We start from the raw sequence: 22,972 nt of genomic DNA on the forward strand, positions 1-22,972 counted from the left end.
TACTGGCCCATAGAGACTGCGCCCTGGTTATCAAAGGCTCTGATGAAGAGGTTATCCTCGAAACGCGTCAGCAAACTCTAAACACCCGCCTCAATATGGACTCATGATACTTTTAACCCATTTTTATCTTTAAATTTCCATGTTTTTTATATTTTGTTACCTGTTTGTATTGATACGTAGTATTGGCATTATTTAATCGCTTTTATTTGCCTTTATTGGCTTTTTCATTTGAATAAATGTTATACTTTTTGATGTGAGCAACTGATCACGCGCCCTTCATCCATCACTCTTCATATAGCCTCCAGCGGGGTAGCCTCACTCCAGAAAATGCTTGGTCTGGCCAAAAAGGCCTTTTGCAACCCACTCCATCATAAAGCCTAGTACACACATAAAGTTTTTTTTTTTTTTATATTCAACCCAGCGGGCTGAACGAACAAAAAAAAAAAAACCGAGAGGTCGTCGTACTAACTATTCAATGTTAGGCTGGCCATACACGGTGCAAATTTCTTCGGGTTAAAACAAGACAAAAATAAAGATTGCCATGTTTTTGTCAGCCATGAGATCGATCAATCAACTTTTGTACAACCAACCTGCCAGATTCTCTTGTGATTATCACTAGCGGCTGCTATAGCCGCTAGCAATAATCACTGTCAGACAATTGACGATTCCCATGTCCACACTGTCTGTGTTGATAGGGGAATTGTGCAAATTTTTTTCCTCCAACCCCGAAGAAATAAAAAGTAAAACGTATATAGTAATTGTGCAGGTGAAACAAATTACTGTATTTATCGGCGTAAAACACGCTGGCGTATAACACGCACCCCAAGTTTAGGAGGAGAGTTTAGGGAAAAAAACTTTTAGGAAGTGTGTATCTGCAGCCTTGCCCAGTGTTCATCTGCAGCCTTGCCCAGTGTCCAGCCTTGCCCAGTGTCCATCTGCAGCCTTGCCCAGTGTCCAGCCTTGCCCAGTGTCCAGCCTTGCCCAGTGTCCATCTGCAGTCTTGCCCAGTGTCCAGCCTTGCCCAGTGTTCATCTGCAGCCTTGCCCAGTCTTCAGCCTTGCCCAGTGTCCATCTGCAGCCTTGCCCAAAATTGCAGCATTATCCTTCTTTAAATGATTGTGCCGCCGAGATTTTTTAAATTATTGCGCCGCTTGTCTCGCAGTCCCGCCCCTTGGCCCAGCTCCTATGATGGACACATCACCGGTCCAATGGCGGGACGTAAAGGCTAGGAGGCGGGACTGCGAGCGGAGCTGAGCCATGTACACAGTACACTCAGCTCGGTCTTTTTCGGCGACGCTCGCTCCTCTTCTACTCAGACAGCAGGGAGGCAGGAAGGCGTGACTGCGAGCGCAGCCAAGAGAAGCCGAGCCAAGTACACAGTACACTCGGCTTGGTTCGGTCTTTTTCCGCGGCTCTTCCCCTCACAAACAGCGGGGATCGGCGTATAACACGCACCCACAATTTCCCCCTGATTTTAAGGGGAAAAAAGTGCGTGTTATACGCAGATAAATATGGTAATCAAAACAGCAGCTGGCAGTCACACAACAGAACATTAGAGTAAAAAAAATGAGAAAAAATAAAGATTGCCGCGCTAAAGAAAATGGTATGACAAAAACAAAAATAAGATAAATATATATATGGTAATCAATCTATAAAAGTCAAAAATAACAGTGATCAGTCCAAAAAGAAATCCAGGATGAATAAGAAGACCTTGAATAATCGTGCCTCAAAGATACCAAACGATTAAAACACCCTGAGTGCACCTTCCACCGCGATAACAGAAAAGTTGTGCCCTTACCAGATAACTAGACTCTACGTTATAGGAGCCCAGTAAAGTGCTGAATAACAAAAATCAAGAACCAGCATGGTGAGACTAGGCATAGACTCCACCCTACTAGTTTCTATGCCTAGTCTCACCACGCTGGTTCTTATGTAATCTGGAGATTGTTTTTAGCCTGAAACCTTTTATCCATGTTTGATTGGATTTGTGTTATTCAATAAACCATCATGGTTTTATGCTATGTTGGCGTTTTCCCCCTTTTTACATCTCACCTGGGAGTGAAAGACAGAGAGAGCAGCCATTTGAATTCATATTCTTATCATCCCGTCTACATCCAGAGGATTGATTCCTTGTATGAACCCACGCTATACTAGGCTCCTATAACGTGGAGTCTAGTTATCTGGTAAGGGCACAACTTTTCTGTTATCACGGTGGAAGGTGCACTCCAGGTGTTTAATCGTTTGGTATCTTTGTGACACGATTGTTCAAGGACTTCTCATTCGTCTTGGATTTCTTTTTGGACTGATCACTGTTATTTTTGATTTTTATAGACTGATTTCCATATATATATTTATCTTATTTTCGTTTTTGTCATACCGTTTTCTTTAGCGCGGCAATTTTTTTTTTCTCATTTTTTACACTAATGTTCTGTTGTGTGACTGCCAGCTGCTGTTTTGATTAATTTGTTTCACATGCGCAATTATTATATACATTTTATTTTTTATTTCTTCGGGGGTTGCAGGAAAAAAATTTGCACGATTCCCCCATCAACACAGACAGTGTGGACATGGGAATCAGCAATTGTCTGACAGCGATAATCACAAGAGAATCTGGCAGACTGGTTGTACCCAAGTTGATTGATCGATCAACTTGGTACATTCAGCCTGCCCATTAATGGTTCGAATCTCGGCCAGTTCCTGCTGAACCTAAGTGGAGGGATTTCCCCCCCCCCCCGAGCTATTGTGTTTTGACAGAGGAAATTCCCCCTCCCTGCCAGGACACACTGATCAGCACTCACAGCCATTGGCTGCCAGCACTGATCGGCTGCTGGTTGGATGCTGGTTTTCCAGCAAGTTCCTTCGACAAAAGCAGGTTGTTCCTGCTGAACCGGCCGATATTCTGTGTGTACTCAGCATAACAGTCAGGATGTCTTCTGGGTGCAGGCCTGTCTCTCCTTGTCTTCCAGCCCTGCTTTAGGGCTTGGACAGCTTGCAAACGTCAAGTCAACTAAACGTTCATATAAAAATGTGTTTAATGAGAATGTAAGGCTATCTGTCCAAACGCTGGAAACACAACAATCAGCCATAACATTCTGACCACTGATAGGTACAGTGAATAACATTGATTATCTTGTTACAATGGCCCATTAAAGTGGGTGGAATATATTAGGCAGCAAGTAAACATGTTGTCCCTGAAATCGATATGCTGAAAGCACAAAAAATGGGCAAGCATAAGGATTTGAGCGGTTTTGGCAAGGTTAAATTGTAATGGCTAGTTGACTGGGTCAGAGCAACTCCAAAACTGCAGCTCTTGTGAGATGTTCCCAGTCTGCAGTGGTCAGGACCAACCAAAAGTGTTTCAAGGAAGGAAAACCAGTCAACTGGCAACAGGGTCATGGGCAGCCAAGACTCCTTGACGTAAGTGGGGAGCGAAGGCTGGTATAAGTTGTTCAGTTCAATAGAGGAGCTATGGTAGCTAAAATTTCTGAAAAAGTTAATGCTAATTCCAAATAAAGGCGTCAGAACACAGTGCATTGTGCAGTTTCTCATGTATGGGGCTGCATAGCTACAGACTGTGTCCATAGCCAAAAGTGACTACAATTTGCTTGTGAGCATTAGAACTGGACCATGGAGCAATGAAAGAAGTTGTCTTGGAGGAATTGACTTTGACTCCAGATCTCAATCCAGTCAAGCATCAGTGGGATGTGCTGGAATAACAAGTCCGATCCATTGAGGTCCCACCTCACAGCTTACAGGACTTAAAGGATTTGCTGCTGACAGCTTGGTGCCAGATACCACAGAATACCTTCAGAGGTTTAATGGAGTCAATGACTCAATGGCTCAGGGCTGTTTTGGCAGCAAAAGGGGACTTACTCAAAATTAAGTAGGTGGTCATATTGCTATAGCTGATCTGTGTAAGCCTTTCAACACAAATTAAACCAAATCACACTAGCAAACCCACCAAAGAATGGCTCAAAAGAGAAGAAATGTAGGGTTATGGACTGCCCTAATCAAGCTCCCAATTTGCCCATTGAAATGGCCAGCCAATGCAAGGAAACAAACATCTTCCAACTGAAGGACTTTTGCATTGAGAAGTGGTTAAAGACTGGTGGGCAGTTATACAAAATGTCTATAAGAAGACATTTCTGCTAAAGAGGGCCTAATTTATCCACAGTACACCGCTACTTCTATTAACATTCCTGTTGAATACATTATTGAAAAGGCAAATGTTTCTGGTGTTCTTATTCACATATATACAGGGCTTTTTTTCTCATAGAATAGGTGCAAGAACTTCCCCCTTCTGATTCACTCCTTGTCTCCACCCCTTAACCACCTCTGAGAACCGTCCCTTGGTTCCACGCCCTACCCGCCTCCCAGTACCGCCCCTTTTAGAGAATACAGATCCAAGTATCATTTTGTGGTGCTAAATAATTTGTATGGAATTTGTTAAATGATAGCAATAATAGATCCCCTAGCAACAATGGACTTCACCCCAGCAACAATAGATCCCCTGCGGCAATAATAGACTCCACCCCATGTCTTCTTGTAGACATTTTGTATAACTGCCCACCAGTCTTTAACCACTTCTCAATGCAAAAGTCCTTCAGTTGCAAGAAGTTTGTGTCCTTGCATTGGCTGGCCATTTCAATGGGGATCAAATCGGGAGCTTGATTAGAGCAGTCCATAATCCTACATTTCTACTTTTTTGAGCCATTCTTTGGTGGGTTTGCTAGTGTGATTTGGTTTAATTTGTGTAGAAAGGCTTACACAGATCAGCTATAGCAATATGACCACCTACCTATTTTTGAGTAAGCCAGCAACAATGGACTACCCACAACAAAATACTACCCCCCAGCAACAAAAGATCCACCCCAGCAACAATAGACCCCCCCCCCCACCAGCAGCAACAACAGTTCTCCTAGCAGCCAGCAACAATAGACCTCTCTCTCTCAACGGTAGATCCCTACAAGCAACATAAGACCCCAAGCAACAGTGCTCCCCCACCAGCAATAATAGACCCTCACACAAAAACAGATCCCCGCCAGTGACAATAGATCCCCCCAGGAACCAACATCAATAGACCGTCCAGCACACCACACACCCCTTGCTATTACATACTCAGTGCTGGAGGTGGTAGAACGGCGTTCCCCCACGTTCCCACTGAAAAAAAAGCCCTGCACATATATGTAAAGTTTATTTGTAGGCACTGTTTGAATAAAGATCTAATGTTTGCTTTGCCTGTTCAAATATGTTAAAAAGTTCAACAATTTCCTCGGAGTATACTTAAGTTTTCACATGACTGTACACTGTGTATATATATATATATATATATAGTAACTCCCCATTTTAATTTTCTTTGGAGAGCACCCTTTAAAAATTGCTATTTCAGACATATATCTTAGTTTACTCCAGGTAAGCATAATGTGGCAATAATAATGCTAAACCTTGAAGTCTCTTATTCAGAAACAGTGAATGCAACTATGCCAGCGGTTAGTTTCCAAGGTGACATTGTACTGTGCTGGTATTAAACTTTAAGTGTCATGATTGCTTCTTAACTCTTTCCCATCTAGGGGCAGTTATAATTGCATTGCAGCGGGGAATGCTTGGCTCTTGGAGATATCAGCATATGAGCTCAGGGAATGTAATTTTCCTGTAATCAGCTGAGACAAATTATATTTCTTCTCTTGGCAGATCCTGCAGATTGTAATGATACCCGCCGTTTGGACTTACTTGGTCACATGTTTTTTGAAAGTGTTATTCAAAATGTAATTTTTTTTTCTAGATTGGAACTTGTTAAAATCTCTTCTTTGCATGACAGGTCTATAACCAATATATATATTAAAAAGTTTACAGTTTTCATACCCTTGAAATAATGTAAATTTATTATATCTGAGGGATAAGTTTACCTAAAGAAAAACTTTGGCTAAAAAAATAAAAAATAATAATATATAACTGCCACACAAGCCATTTTGGAAGTTAATCTTTTAATTTTAACCACTTCAGCCCCGGAAGATTTGGCTGCTGAATGACCAGGCCATTTTTTGCGATTCGGCACTGCGTCGCTGTAACTGACAATTGCGCGGTCGTGCGACGATGCACCCAAACAAAATTTTTTCCTTTTTTCCCACAAATAGAGCTTTCTTTTGGTGGTATTTGACCATCCCTGCAGTTTTTATTTAAAAAAGAGCGACAAAAAAAAAAAAATATTGTGAAAAAAACACAATATTTAGTACTTTTTGCTATAATAAGTATCCCCATTTTTTTTTTTTTTTAAAAGCAAATTTTTTCTCAGTTTAGGCCAATATGTATTCTTCTACATATTTTTGGTAAAAAAAAAAAAAAAAAATCGCATAAGCGTATATTGATTGGTTTGCGCAAAAGTTATAGGGTATACAAAATAGGGGATATATGTATAGCATTTTTATTATTATTTTTTTACTAGTAATGGCGGTGATCTGCGATTTTTATCCGGACTGCGACATTATGGCGGACACATCAGACACCTTTGACACATTTTTGGGACCAGTGCTATAAAAATGCACTGATTACTGTAAAAATGTCACTGGCAGGGAAGGGGTTAACACTAGGGGGCGATCAAGGGGTTAACTGTGTTCCCTGTGTATGTTTCTAACTGTGGGGGGAGGGGACTGACCTAGAGGAAATGACAGATTGTGGTTCCTAGCTATTAGGAACTCACAATCTGTCTCTCCTCACAGAACAGAACAGGGATATCTGTCCTTGTGCCCGCGATCGCTCATGGCAGGCAGTCATCGTGACCGTTGGCCACGAGCATCGCCCCTCCCCCCCCGCAGTGCAGCGCGTGTCTGCTATCCCGCTTAAAGGAGCCGACGTATAGCTACGACGGCTCGCGGGATCGTGCCAAACTGCCACAGTATAATGACGGCGGCTGGTCGGCAAGCAGTTAATTTTTATATGCAGGCACATATTGTCAAAAAAGTCAAATCAATATGGGATCCTGGAGAAACTCTGTACATTGTTGGGTTACAGATTGGGCCCAAAAATGTCCTGTATGTGTGTGATTGGCTAATGCTTTTCCCAGCATTCCGAGTACCCTCCAAGTCTCATCCTCACCTAAATGGATGCAGACACTGTGACTTAGTTTATTACAATACTGAGACTACATCGGGGGCTATAATGAGGGCAGACCCTCACATTCAGAAATCAGTACCATACAGGATATTGTAAACATATAGTAGTTTTTCAGAACAGACAAAAACATCTTCTAAAATTCTTGAAATGTATAATATAAATCCAATCACACAAAGGAGAACTCTACTTTTGTAAAAAAAAAAAAATTCCATTGCATATAAAAAACATTTTGTAATTTATTGTTATTAAACATTATCTTTACATTTTGAACCAAAGTAGCTGTATTTTCTAAAAGTATTCAAATAATTCAATGTAAAATGGCAAGCTGGTGGTGTTCTGTACAGTGCTGGTGTGTGTAATGTAATTTGCTGCTCGTTTAATTGGCTCACTGATTTTCTTAAACGTCTGAGCTAAGATACAAGTGCAATTTTAGGCATCCTCTGCAACTGGAATTTCATTTTTGACATGGTACCCCCTAAGATTTAACTACTTCAAAGGGAGTGCAAAGCCTGCAGCTTTCCATTTTAAAACACTGAAATGCACCAGGGGGTTATATTGAGTGCAGACTCTCCCATTCAGAAATCAGTTTCGAAACAACTTGGTGAAACAAACAGCTTTTTCTTTGGAACAGAAAAAAGGCAAGAATCTCCAAGAAAGTTTGCTAAAGTTCTTGAGTTGTACATTGATCACCCAGAGGGGATTGTTTATTAAAAAAAAAATTGAATTCCACTTTATCTGCAAAATTGTACAACATGAGGACTGCTTGACTTCTGACTGCTATGCACAAACTTTAGGCTCTATTGCACAACTCCTGGCTGTACTGCACTTGAAGGAAAGGCACAACCCCCCCCCCCCCCAACTCAACATGGGCAGATCAACGAAAAAATGTGCAGAGCTGCAGTCTGAATAGACAAGCTCTCTGCTTATCTCCCTCTAAGTTTCACCTGGTGTTATCTCATGTGTCGGAAAACTTCTTAAAAGTGACTCTGCTGATAACAGAGGAATGGCGCAGCAGAAAGACATTGTACTTAGAGCTGTGGAGAGAGATAATTAAACACAGATATATATGCATAGGTCAAATTTCATGAATGGGGTTTACAATCTCTTTGACAATGGAATGGAATGAGCTGAGTCAAGAGGAGGCTTAGTGGAGAGTGCCAGGAGGAAGTTGGTAAGAAGTCTAATGCTGTGTACACACTATCGGACTTTTCGTCGGACTCAACTCTGAAGGACTTTATGACGGAGTTCCGACGAAACGGACTTGCCTGCACACGATCACACCAAAGTCTGACTGATTTGAACGTGATGACGTACGACTGGACTAGAATAAGGAAGTTCATAGCCAGTAGCCAATAGCTGCCCTTGTGTCGTTTTTGGTCCGTCGGACTAGCATACAGACGAACGGATTTTACTATAGGATTCGAGTCAATCGGAAAGATTTGAAACATGTTCTATTTCTAAAGTCTGTCAGATTTTTCGACAGAAAAGGTCCGATGAAGCCCACACACGATCGGAATGTCCGACGGATTCGTTTTGATGCCGAAAAGTCCGGTCGTGTGTACACGGCATAACTGTCCTGTACAAGACCCACTGGAAATGTCCAACTGGATCTCTAGGCTGACTGTGATCTGTACCCACAAAGTCTCAAAGCACCACACTGTCACACCCTGCAACACTGGGGTCTTGTACAGGACAGTTAGACTTCTTCTCACCAACTTCCTCCTGACACTCTACCCTAAGCCTCCTCTTGACTCAGCCCATTCCCTGGTCAAAGGTTCTTCAGTAAGCCCCCCTGCTAAGCCGAGCTGGAACATTTAAAGTGGTTGTATACCCCATTCATGAAATTTGACCTATACCACATATATCTGTAGTTTTTAATTATCTGTCTCCAAAGCTCTAAGTGCCATTTCTCTCTGCTGCTCCTTTCCTCTGTTATCAGCAGAATCACTTCTGACAAGTTCTCCAACACATGAGATAACAGCAACTGAAAATTTGTGTCGGGGAGGGAACTTAGAGGGAGATAAGCAGAGAGTTTGTCTATTCATACTGCAGCTCTGCACATTCCTTCATTCCTCTGCCTATGTGGAGGGGGAATGTGTGCCTTTCCTCCAATCAGCTCTCACACAGTGTAAGCCCAGACTCCACACCCACTGCTGGAAGAGGAAACAAGATTTCTAACACCATCTGCACTTTCCAAAGAGAGTAGAAAGGGAAAAACAACAGATATACACATAAAACTTATGTAAGGAGATTTGTTTCATCTCTTTGTATCATCTGGGGCTGTTCACTTCACTGGGTATAGGAGAGGGTTTACATCCACTTTGTCTTCACTGTGGCTCCTCTAGTTTTTCTGCCTCCCGGGGCAGAGCCCCTGCACAGGGGTCCTCTCCTGAAAGACTAGACCCAGGAACATTGCCCTTTGCTGCCAGGTCTCAGACTACTTATTGGCTCTCCCTCCACCTTCTTCTGGGCACCCCCCCTCCCAGAGATTGCTTGGTGTCCCATAAATATTCAGGCTGCCTGTTTTGCCCTTCCTCCCACTATGCTTACAGAGGCCTCTGGAGCAGCCCTGGGCAATCAAGCCTTGCCCCACTGTTTAGAAAAGCTAAACTAAATTTTCCTAATAGCCTACTCTGAACTAGGGTGCTACACTTTAAAAATAGCATGTCACAGGGTTTTTCATTAAATTAATGAAAGACAAAGGGGGTAAGACTGGGGGAAATGGTTATTTATGTAGAGACTCCTCTGGCCTATGGTTCACTTTTCCATGACCAGTTATTGGATAAATCCTGAAAAACAAAAAATACTTCCAGCCAGAAAGTAAATCTACATTATTGTTCCAAGGTTTTTCTTTAGGTCAAGATGGCACTAGACAGCTGTGGTCCGGTAGAAATGACAGTAAGCAATCAGTATAGTTTGTTGTCAAGTAATCACTATGACAGTCAAAGTGGTTACACCACAATCAAACTCAAGAGGACCAAGAGGGCAGGATTGTAAAGATAAGAGCAGGCCATAATTTAGTGAGGACCAGCGGAAGAAGAAATTGCACCCGAGGACCCCAGGGCAAGGATGACCCTGCTTCTATGTCATTGATTCTGTGAATCTGGGCTTTCTCCACCTCTGCTGCTTATTTTGTGAACCTTACCGTGCCAGTCATTAGATAATCACTAAACAGAAGTTTGTATCATTGCTTGGAGAGTGTGGTTGGTGACTGCTTGCATTCCTGATCTTTGCACCTGATGACCGTCAGAGAAGGAGCCGGAGTGAGTCCTCATTGAAGTTTCGATACCGGCAATCCCTGTTTGCATCTACGCTTGTATGATTCACCGCCGCTGGCGTGTGGATCCAAAACTCAGGGTAAGAGTACCAAATCACCTTTATCCCTAGACGATGGAGGCACAACCCCGTGTGTTACTGAATTGTTTGAATGTTCTGATCACCAAGCATTTAAATGAAGCATTGCCATTTCTCTTGAAACCACATTGTGATTGTACTTTGGCGCTCCATATATATGGACCTATCATTATATTGTCCTTATTTGTTGGCTTTTCATTTTATGGACTGAACACTCTCTTTACACTGTGTTATTCACTTTATTTTCCATCAATGAGAAACATTTCTGTTTTACGTCTCTGCACATGATATTTTTTACGTGGACAACATAACATCTTTCTATGTGTTCTCAACACTTACATGTGTTTTTTTCTGCATATATTTGTATGTGTTTGGCACTAGCCACATGTTATTGTGTATTTAGATTGCTCATTTTTTTTTTCACGCACTGATTTGCATTTTTGTTGGTTCATTTATGGTTTTCGATTGTATAACCACTTACCTGGAACCATTTCCAGGTTCTCATGATAATATTTCCAGCACTACACATTTATTTATATACACCTTTGGCAAGTAGTCTGATTGTTGGCAGCTTATCCTTTTTAGGTGGCGCAGTAATTTATCCCTTTACACAAACTAAATTTTCCTAACAGCCTACTCTGAACTAGGAGGGTGCTATACTTTAAAAATAGCATTTCACAGGGTTTTTCATTAAATTAATAAAAGACAAAGGGGGTAAGCCTGGGGGAAATGTTTTTTTTATGTAGAGACTTCTCTGGACCATGGTTAACTTTTTCATGACCAGTTATTGGATAAATCCTGAAAAACAAAAAAATACTTCCAGCCAGAAAGTAAATCTACATTATAGTTCCTGAGGTTTTTCTTTAGGTCAAGATGGCACTAGACAGCTGTGGTCCGGTAGCAATGACAGTAAGCAATCAGTATAGTTTGTTGTCAAGTAATCACTATGACAGTCAAAGTGGTTACAGAGAAAAAGCTGTTAATAAAACTTGTCTTTCTATCTATTCTTGTCAATCTCTCTCCTGTCAGATCAATTTTATCTGTGAAAAAGAGACAGCATGTACAGGTAGACAGATACCAACAAAAATGCATTTTTTTTTATATTTCAAGGCCATTTTCTCATATAAAGAAAAAATAAGAGGAGCCAAATCCATCATTTAAAAAGTCAAGGTGAATTAGGTAGAATAATTTACAAAATGTTACACCTTCGAAATCTGAGCATGCAATGGTTAAGCAAAAAAATAAATAAATCATGGTGGGTATTCTTTTTAATACATGAATACAAAATGCATCTGCTTACCCACAATATGAACAACGGCATACAGCAAACAGGAAAACAATGTGAAGCATAATATATAATGCCTGGTTAACAATGTGATGTGTCATAGATTCTCTAACTGCACTCATTAATTATCCCCATGTCCACTGCCCTTTCCAGCCGCCCAGAGCCTCTCGTAGTCTTGTCCTGTCTCTTGACCCAAGGCGGCAGATATTGACATTGAAAGATGGTGATACATCGGAAGGGCATTACCTTGGAAATTGAGCTTTTAATATTAAGGGTGGAACACATTAGAAATAATATTTTGCTGCTGAGTTGAAATTTTTTTTTTTTTTAGACTGGTAAGGCAAGACATATAAAATTAGGTTACTGTTTGCTATTTTATATAATTAGGCCTTAGACTGTACTCATACCAAGAAGACAATGAGATAACAAGAACAGCGATGTATTAAAATGAGATAAGTAAGAAAGAAATAGCAATGTTTAAAAAAGCTAAGAGAACCAGTTCTCACTAAAGAAATAGTATCTTATCCTAAACACAAATTGGACGAGTCTTTGTGCAAATTTTTTTAAATATTCTTTTTACATTTATTTGTTATATTGAATTAATATTTTAAATATTTAATTAATATTAATATTTATTATATTTTATAGTATATTTTTATATTTATTAATACAAACTGTTACATTTAACACATTTTGGAGTGAAGTCTTCTCTAGATTTGCTGGAGGTCTTATAGAACAAAATGGACCCGATTACTTTAAAGACAACCTGTCAGAACGAGTAATTTTGTTCCAGTGGGATCTACATGTAAAACTAGACTTAGCTGTGTGGCAATGAAATAAAGATCTATTGTTGTGAAGTTCTATTAACACCACTTAACTGCATGTGTCACTCCCTGGAGGATTACTCAATTCTAGGTCAACTATACAGTATACATTAAAAGGATTACAGCAGACTGTAAAGCCCCGTACACACTACTAGTTTTTTTTCCCGGACTTCACCAAACCACGGAAGGTATGTTGTGGTATCTGGCAGCAAGTTGTCAGTAACAGATCCTTTAAGTCCTGTAAGTTGCGAGGTGGGGCCTTCATGGACTGGACTTATTGAGGTATGGACTTCACTAAACCTCAGAAGGTATGCTGTGGTATCTGGCAGCAAGTTGTCAGTAGCAGATCCTTTAAGTCCTGTAAATTGCAAGGTGGGGCCTTCATGGACTGGACTTCCTTTTGTGCATCCTGGTGTCATCTCTTCCCCAAGTAAGTGACACACACACACACGCACCCAGCCATCAACATGATATAACAGAAAATATAATGCATCAGACCAGCCCACCTTCTTCTATTGCTCCGTGGTCCAGTTCTGATGCTCCCGTCATTGCAGGCACTTTTGGCTGTGGACAAGGGTCAGCATGGACACCCTGACCAGTCTGCGGATACACAGCCCCATACACAACAAGCTGAGATGAGCTTTGTGTTCTGACACCTTTCTATCAGAACCAACATTAATGTTTTTAGCAATTTTAGATACAATAGCTCTTCTATTGAATCAGACTACATGGGTCAGGCTTTGCTCCCCCCGTTTATCGATGAGCCTTAGCCTCCCATGACCCTGTCACCAGTTTGCCAGTTTTCCTTCCTTGGACCACTTTTGGTAGGTTCTGACCACTTCAGATCAGAAACATTCCACAAGAGCTGCAGTTTTGGAGATGCTCTGAACTTGTTGTCTAGCCATTACAATTTGGCCCTTGTCAAAGTCACTCAAATACTTATGATTACCCATCTTTCTACTTTTAACACATCAACTTCAGGAACAACATGGTCAATTGCCGCCTAATATATCCCACCCACTTTCAGGTGCCATTGTCACAAGATAATTAATATTATTTACTTATGACCATAATGTTATAGCTAATTGGTGTAAATTGCAGGAGATATCTTTAATCTACTTAGTGTATGTAGTTCTTACATGTAGTACTGGTCCAGTAATTTGGGGTACCTGAAGTGTAGTTAAAGTTACACAAAATTATAATATTAGTGATGCAATAGTACATGTATATGTATATATCAGTCTTATGTTCAGTCTTATCTGACTCTTTGTGTGGGGTTATCAGTGGCGGTGGATGGATATATAAAAAATATACCACCAGCCGACACTGAGTCTGGTATCACAGAGTGAAAGTGTCTGTGAAAGATCCTAGAGACTCTGTGCTGCTGCCATCCCTCCTATGCTGGAGTTAGCGTGTGCTACATAGAAACCAATCAGCTTCCAGGTTTTGTTGCCAAAGCTTCATTGAACAAAATGAAGTTAGAAGATGATTGGCTACCATGCACAGCTGCACCAGATTTAGTAAATCTCCCTCACTATGTCTGGTATCCTGATGAGCTCAGTCTATTTTAATTCTTAGTGAAAGGACATTGCTCAGATTTTCCAAGAAGAGGATTACAAAGCTCAGTACACACTGGTGTGCACAGCCTATTGCACTAGGGTGTGCACCCCATAGCACCCCTTTCTCTGCAGCCTCAGCTGTACTGGACAGTGAACGAATGGGAAGTGCTCTGTTCGGAGCGGCTTCCTGTTCATTCACAAACTGAAGCATAGTAAATATAGTTTACTATGCTTCAGTTAAGAATGAACACAGACGCGATCGGTACAAATCACTCATTGTGTTCATTCAGGAAAGGAAGGGCCAGTAAATGAAGTATTTACCGGCTTTTTCCATCGCTCTCCATCCCAAAACATCCCCCGCAGCAGGAGAGGAGGGAAACTAGCAGCACTACAGGGGGGAGACAGGGTGCGCCAGGAAGCTGGGGGAATCTGCACTGCCTGGGTGACTAGGGTGTGGCCAGGAACATCAGGCCCACCCTCTGCGCACGCTTATGTCAGGTGGATAGTCAGGGCTGTGATTTCACACTCTCCACCTCATCCAATCACAGAATGCTTTGCATTCACTGAGAAGAAGCAAAGCACTTTTTGAAAGGCCTCCGTGCCAACGGGCTGACCTCCTGTGTTTAGAATGCAGCAGGTCAGCCATTTGGAACGGGACCCAAAAGTTTGTGAAAATCATTGGAGTAGGGATGCCTACTACAGTGATACCCAGTTTATAGAGGAATCCCATAGGTATGGTATATACTGTACATAGTTGCATTGGTCCAAACTGGACCAATGCAACTATGTAAAAATATCCATACCTGGAATTCTTCATTGACAGAGTTCCTTTAGGCATGCACAAAAGAAGCTTGGAGACAACAATCCTTCCAGCTGTAAAGACTTAATTGTCAGTGCAGTAGTTGACTTACCTCAATAGCAATCCATGCAGCTGCTACAAGTCCTCTAAGCCCTCATTCACACTGAACACAACTTTGATATCAACTCGCACGATTTCAAAGCCGCATTTCAGTCTGACTTGGGGAGCGACTTGAAAGACATTTTTGTGGGTTCATGCACAGATGTCTATTGAAATCTCCCCCAAAGTCACCAAATGTAGTGCAGGAACTAGTTTTGGAAATTGATGCGGCGCCGCACCAATTGGGATGCTCCTGTTGCTGGCAATAGGCTCTGATTTGACATGCAATTTGACCTGTCAAATAGCGCCGATGTGAACGGGGGCTTAGCGAGTGGGGAGCAGACAATAATGTCCCGCATTGCTCCGTTTCCTCCTAATGGTGACTGCGAAGTTGTGGCAAAAGTTTACAAGGCAGAGCAGGGTCATTGACATGGGACACCACCACCCACCCTTGGGAGATATCTAGATATCCAGATATCCGGCTGGTGGTATATTATTGGGGGGGGGGGGCAATCCATCCACCGCCAGCTCCCCACACGGCGGTCGGCCGTGGGCCTCCTCCGGGCAGTGGGAGGTGGCTTCACCCTACGTCTCCTTCTTCCTCAGCTTCACAGCGGCACAGGTTCCCCTGCGTCTCCTCCCTCCTCCAAGAGGATCACTTCTCCTCTCGGCCAATCGGGTCTCAGGAACCGCTTCCTGAGACAGGATTGGCCGGGAGGAGAATCAGGACGACAATAGCGAATATTAATTCGCTATTGTCACACAACTGGGTGGCTCGGGGGCGCAGTGCTCTGCGCCCCGAGCCCACCCTTTTTTGAAGCAAATTAGAGCCTCGGGCTCTAATCGCGTGCTTTAAAAAAAAAAAAAACCCTTGGAATCCATGCAACCGGCGACTTGCGCCCCTAAATTAGGGGCCGGGCGCATGGATTAGGGGGGGCGGCGCCTCTGCACACTGTATGGACGGGGCGCCCGCCCGCTGGAGATATCATTGTTTCATGTACACATACTGTAGAAATGATGACTGTCAGGTTGCAGGGTCCGGGCGCATGGATTAGGGAGGCGGCACCCCTGCGCCCCGTATGGACGGGGCGCCGGTGGAGATATCGTTTCATGTATACATACTATAGAATTTTTGGGTACTGACTTATCTAAGAATGGTATATTGCTATTGAAAATGTTTACATAATTCTGTAACAAATTCTTTGATCATATAAAACTTAAAATACGTTTGCTGATGTGTAGCTTCAAATAAAATTTACATATAATTTTAGCTGAGGTCGGTAAAAGGCATGTGAAAAAAATGAACAAAATAATTTGTAAGTTATTAAAGTCGCTCTTTTAGGATTTAGCATTAGTGGCCATTTCAGTACAGATGAAAGACGAGCATTGCAAGGCTCATGTGCATTTGCTGATAAGTTAGCAGAGACATATTAGAAGAAAATGCTTATTAAAAATTCTATATTAAAACTCCAACAACTCCTGGTAGGGTCAGGATATTTTTTTCAAATGAAGGTATCAAAAGAGATGACAGCAATTATACACCCACCAGATGATATAAACAACACTAATTAAGAACAGAGAGCTTTCAGGTGGCTACCGTCAGATAAAGATCTAATCATTAGATCATTTGAAAAGGGAGGCGATATTGTGGAGTTAAATAAGGAAACGTAGGAAACAAAGCCCTGTGTCAACTAAGCAGTGAAACAACCTAATAGAATTTGATACAACTTTTCAAGTTGAACTAAAGGGAAAAAGAAAAAGTCCCCACCGGTCACCCAAAAAAGGGGGATTTTAAAGGACTATCTCAGTACCAACTTACACAGCGTATACTTGGCGTTTGATAAAAAATATTTAATTCTTTATTGATACAGAAAACTAATAAAAAAACAGGATATCCAGATACTTAATGAAAAATATCATAAAATGTGCATGGTAACAATCCATGTACATCACCAACATTCATTTCCCCTGCTAAGGAGGACCAGGATATGGTGGGTTCTTTCCCACGGATATCATTGTTCTCCACATGTTTCGCGGAATGGCAATGGACGGGTGACTGGACATCGGTCTCCTGCTTTGCGGAACCATATCCAGCTTAGTGTGTCAGATGGCTGACCAGCATTTTATCCTTTTTGTTTTCTCTCACTATTTACTGTACAATGCAGCTCTCAAGATATCAGGGATTTCTTTCCCTGTATTGACCGGCTATCAGCTTACCAGCTTCACACCTCAATTGAGGCATACCATAGTGGTTTTGATTCCTACCAAATTCAATTCTCCATCCCCCAGAGCCCGCAGTGTACTGTTGCTGTTCCATATACGGTTAGCTACTCTTGCCATTCAATTGTTTTTTCCCCCCTCTTCCTCTCCCCCCTTCCCATTACCAGCCCATGCCTTCATCCCCCCCCCCCCCGCTCCTCCCCCCTTTTTTCCCTGCCTCTCTTTCCTCCCCTTCCTTCTTTTTCTCTTCCTTTCCCCCCTATTCTTTTTTTCCCTCCCTCCCCCCTCCCTCCTTCCCTTTCCCTTTCCCTTTCCTTTTTGTTTTTTTTTTATTCCTCTCCTTTTTCCCTCCCCCCCCCCCACTTTCCTTTCCAATTGTCCTCCTATGGTTGAATATTTTCCACTTATACACTGTCATTATCCAATATAGACGTCCGTCCATTTTTGCACGTCCCCCATAGCCGCTGTGGGGAAACCTTGATGGTGCTATGACTCTGGCCAGGCTTGTCTAACGGGTACGTGACATCGCTCTCTTTCTCCCCCTTTTTCCACTTCATTGTCTGTTGAATATTTTTTCATATTTTGTGATATTTGGTGCTTATTATTTTAATGATTACAGATATTCTCCTGATGAAGTGGTAGAATTCCGCGAAACATGTTGAGAACAATGATATCTGTGGGAACCCACCATATCCTGATGCTCATTAGCAGGGGACATGAATGTTGGTGATGTACATGGATTGTCACCATGCACCTTTTATGATGTTTTTCATTAAGTATCTGGATATCCTGTTTTTATAGTTTTCTGTATCAATAAAGAATTCAATATTTCTTATCAAACCCTGGGTAAACGCTGTGTAAGTTGGTACTGAGATAGTCCTTTAAAATCCCCCTTTTTTGGGTGCTCGGGTGGGGACCAGTCCCTCGGTCTTTTTCACTCCAGTTGAATAATGGTACACCATACTTTATTTTATATGTAATCTATACTAAGAGGCTTTAGTTCCTTATCAAGTTGAACTAAAGTTGGAAAAAAAAAATGTGAACAGGCAGAGCCTTTATTACAGAAGAGAAGATACGCAATGCATGCATGTGCAGTTCAGTTTAAATTCCGGCACACTGCCTGTGAGCAGGAATGACTGCAATCCTGTATATGTGTGAAGTGACGTCATCCCGTACCAGCCACTCAAGATGGCTGAAGATCGGCATCCAGAAGAAGCTGGGGGAGGAGATGCCGGCACCGGCAAAGGACCTACCAGGTGTCTAATTATTGGAGAAGAGGTAAGTATTGCTGCCCTCATTTCCACTTTAAAGCTGCTGAAACCCCCCCCGCAAGACAAGGGCATAATGTGCTAGTATGCATCGCATACTAGCACATTACGAAATACTCACCTTAGAACGAAGACTGGTCACCGCTGAAAGGGCTGAAATCTTCTCCCGTCCTTAATTCCGGGTTTGCGTGCTTTGGTGCTGTGAGGGGCAGGGGCCGCCATGACGTCACTCCCGTGCATGCACGCGGTAGGCCTCGCTTTCCGGCAAGAAGCTCTGAAGGTCCGGCACGGTATGTCAGACCTGCAGAGTGCATACGCCGCTGATGTCAGCGGCTGCATACAGGGTCAATATCTCCTAAACAGTGGACGTTTAGGAGATAAACATTTTACCTACAGGTAAGTCTTATTATAGGCCTACCTGTAGGTAAAGATAACAAAGCAGGGTTTACAACCGCTATAAAAAAGAAGTATGTTTTTTTTCTTCAAGAATCATACTTAACTAGGTGGATGCTGCATCTGTCCACCGCCGGCTCTAAGGCTGAGAACCGAGAAATCAAACACTGCTGATCGCTCAGCTCTCAGAGCTCTATGACAGAGAGCTGGTGACTGTCAGTCACTGTCTAGCTTGGGCTCTGGGGCTGAGCAAGGTGCCGCTCCACGGTTGTGGGCAGATCCTGACTATGTTGTCACAATGTTTCCCCAGCCTGGACCAGCACTCTGATGTCAGCTGACAGTGGGCTGTAGCCTGCTGTCTGCTGTAGCCTGCTGTCTGCTGAAAACGGGTCACAGGAGTGCACTCCTGTGATCCACTGGTGAAGTACACCCAAACAAGCTTTTCCCCCAAAAATCATGTTTGAAAAACTGCTGCACAAATACCGTGTGACATAAAAAATTGCAACGACCGTGTCCTGTGTTTTGCAGCGATTTGAGTTGGCGGGCGGAATTGTGGTGATTCCACCTGCGACCAGGTATGAATGGAGGCTTAAGGTTTGACATATTGGGTATTCATTGTATATGCATCTATTCATTGCCTTTGATAAATACAGTATCTCACAAAAGTGAGTACACCCCTCACATTTTTGTAAATATTTTATTCTATCTTTTCATGTGACAACACTGAAGAGATGAAGCTTTGCTACAATATAAAGTAGTGAGTGTACAGCTTGTATAACAGTGTAAATTTGCTGTCCCCTCAAAATAATTTAACACACAGCCATTAATGTCTAAACCACTTGCAACAAAAGTGAGTACACCCCTAAGTGAAAATGTCCAAATTGGGCCCAATTAGCCATTTTCCCTCCCCGGTGTCATGTGACTCGTTAGTGTTACAAGGTCTCAGGTGTGAATGGGGAGCAGGTGTTTTAAATTTGGTGTTATCGCTCTCACTCTCTCATACTGGTCACTGGAAGTTCAACATGGCACCCCATGGCAGAGAACTCTCTGAGGATCTGAAAAAAAGAATTGTTGCTCTACATAAAGATGGCTCAGGCTATAAGAAGATTGCTAAGACCCTAAAACTGAGCTGCAGCACAATGGCCAAGACCATACATCGGTTTAACAGGACAGGTTCCGCTCAGAACAGGCTTAGCCATGGTCGACCAAAGAAGATGAGTGCACTTGCTCAGGTTTATATCCAGAGGCTGTCTTTGGGAAATAGACGTATGAGTGCTACCAGCATTGCTGCAGAGGTTGAAGGGGTGGGGGGTCAGCCTGTCAGTGCTCAGACCATACAAATGCATCAAATTGATCTGCATTGCTGTCATCCCAGAAGGAAGCCTCTTCTAAAGATGATGCACAAGAAAGCCTGCAAACAGTTTGCTGAAGACAAGCAGACTAAGGACTACCGGAACTGGATTACTGGAACCATGTCCTGTGGTCTGATGAGACCAAGATAAACTTATTTGGTTCAGATGGTGTCAGATGGTGTCAGATGGTGTCAAGAGTGTGTGGCGGCAACCAGGTGAGGAGTACAAAGACAAGTGTGTCTTGCCTACAGTGAAGCATGGTGGTGGGAGTGTCATGGTCTGGGGCTGCATGAGTGCTGCCGGTGTTCTGCCGAAAAAGTTCCTCTCGGCGGATAAGGACCCCATCTACTGCGCCTGCGCAGTAGGAACCGGCGGAAATAGCCGAAGCGAAATACAGAACAAATCAGCTGTACACGGCGCCTGTAAGGGGCCCCTCGCGGGCTCGCTTCGCTCGCCACGCTTCGGGCATGGCCTCGCTGCGCTTGGCACTTTTTTATTCCCCCTCTAGGTCCACTTGGATGGAGGGGCTTCAGCCTGGACCTAGGGCGCAGGCGCCGTGTACAGCTGATTGAAGATTTTCATCTTCGGCTGTTTTCGGTGGCTCCTGGTCATTCGTACAACTTATCCGCCGAGGGAACTTTCTCGGCAAGACACCGGCACTAGGGAGCTACAGTTCATTGAGGGAACCATGAATGCCAACATGTACTATGACATACCGAAGCCGAGCATGATCCCCTCCCTTTGAAGACTGGGCTGCAGGGCAGTATTCCAACATGATAGCGATCCCGGATACACTTCCAAGACAACCACTGCCTTGCTAATGAAGCTAAGGGTAAAGGTGATGGACTGGCCAAGCATGTCTCCAGACTTAAACCCTATTGAGCATCTGTGGGGCATCCTAAAACAGAAGGTGGAGGAGCGCAAGGTCTCTAACCTCTACCAGCTCCGTTATGTTGTCATGGAGGAGTAGAAGAGGACTCCAATGGCAACCTGTGAAGCTCTGGTGAACTCCATATTTAAGAGGGTTAAAGCATTAAAGCAGTGCTGGAAAATAATGGTGGCCACACAAAATATTGACACTTTGGGCCCAATTTGGACATTTTCACTTAGGGGTGTACTCACTTTTGTTGCCAGTGGTTTAGACATTAATGGCCGCGTGTTGTGTTTTTTTTTTTGGGGGGGGGGGGGGGGGGGGCAGCAAATTTACACTGTTATACAAGCTGTACACTCACTACATTGTAGCAAAGTGTCAGTTCTTCAATGTTGTCACATGAATAGATAGAATAAAATATTTACAAAAACGTGAGGGGTGTACTCACTTTTGTGAGATACTGTATGTGTGCTAATACCATTTCAGAAAATATATGGGGGGGAGGGATTGATTTGCTAAAACTGGTGCGCACCGAATCTGGTGCAGCTGTACATAGAAACCAATCAGCTTCAGTGGCGGCTGATGGTTTTTTGTTTGGGAGGGGCAGCAAACAACCCCCCCTGCTGTCCAACGGCACTTACCCAATCGGTGGCGAGGACCGGCAGGCACATCGGGGATCGGCGGGCACTTCGGACAGGGGGACAGGCTGCGGTGGGCATCTGGCAGCGTCTCCTGTGTCCTCTTTCCTTCTGAGATCACGGCAGCTTCCGCCGTGCGTCCCCTCCCTTCCTCCTAGGTGTCACCCCTGCCTCTCTGCTGGGTCCCTAGCTTGGCACTCTAGATACCTCTCAAGCTTCACCCACTCTGGCCTGCTTGGTCCCTGGCTTGGCACACAAGGCTGCTCTGCAAGCGTCACCTCCGCTGGCTGGGTCTCTGGCTTAATACCCACTGAAGTTTCCCGATTCTTCACTGTCCCCGGTTGGTAAGAATGCTGCTCTGGTACTTGCTTCAGTTACTCACTGTGGTCCCTGGTAATTAGGCGGATAGTCCCTTTCTGGCGACAGCTTCCCCTCTACCTCCGACCACGACAGGTTCTCCGGCTGGCAGAACCGTCACTTTTGGTTGGACTGCAAGCCGCAGTCCCGACCCTGTGCTGCTCTCTTGCTGATGAATAGGCCCTCAGACAGCCTAGCAGCCAGATGTGCCCGGGATAGGCCCCATCTCTGGCCTAGCAGCCCGGGCATTGCAATACATGTCCACCCAGACAGCCGTCCAGGTGGCACAGAACATAGATCACCTGACTCCACCCAAATATATAGGCTCTCCCAGCAGGCCAAGGGATTTAAGAAAACCCCTGCCCATTGGCTGAGACACCCCATATACCTATAACTTGACTCTGCGTTGTCCTTCTAGTATCTAGTACCACCAAGTACCCAGCCACCTAGTGGTAGAAGAGAAAATTGCAACAAGGCCAAACTTAGGGAGAAATCGATAGATCTCTAATGCTGTGTACACACGACCAGACTTTACGGCATACTTTGTTCTGTGGACTTTTCAACGGACTTTCCAAATGAACGGACTTGCCTACCCACGATCAACCAAAGTCCGACGGATTCGTACGTGATGACGTACGACCAGACTAAAACAAGGAAGTTCATAGCCAGTAGCCAATAGTTGCCCTAGTGTCGTTTTTTGTCCGTCGGACTAGCATACAGATGAACAGACCTTTCGACCGGACTCAAGTCCGTAAAAAAGATTTGAAACATGTTTTATTTCTAGGTCCGTCAAACTTTTGGGGAAAAAAAGTCAACTGGAGCCCACGTACGATCGAATTGTCC

This window comes from Aquarana catesbeiana, linkage group LG04 (assembly GCF_042186555.1).
Source record: "Aquarana catesbeiana isolate 2022-GZ linkage group LG04, ASM4218655v1, whole genome shotgun sequence".
NCBI classification, from domain to species: domain Eukaryota; kingdom Metazoa; phylum Chordata; class Amphibia; order Anura; family Ranidae; genus Aquarana; species Aquarana catesbeiana.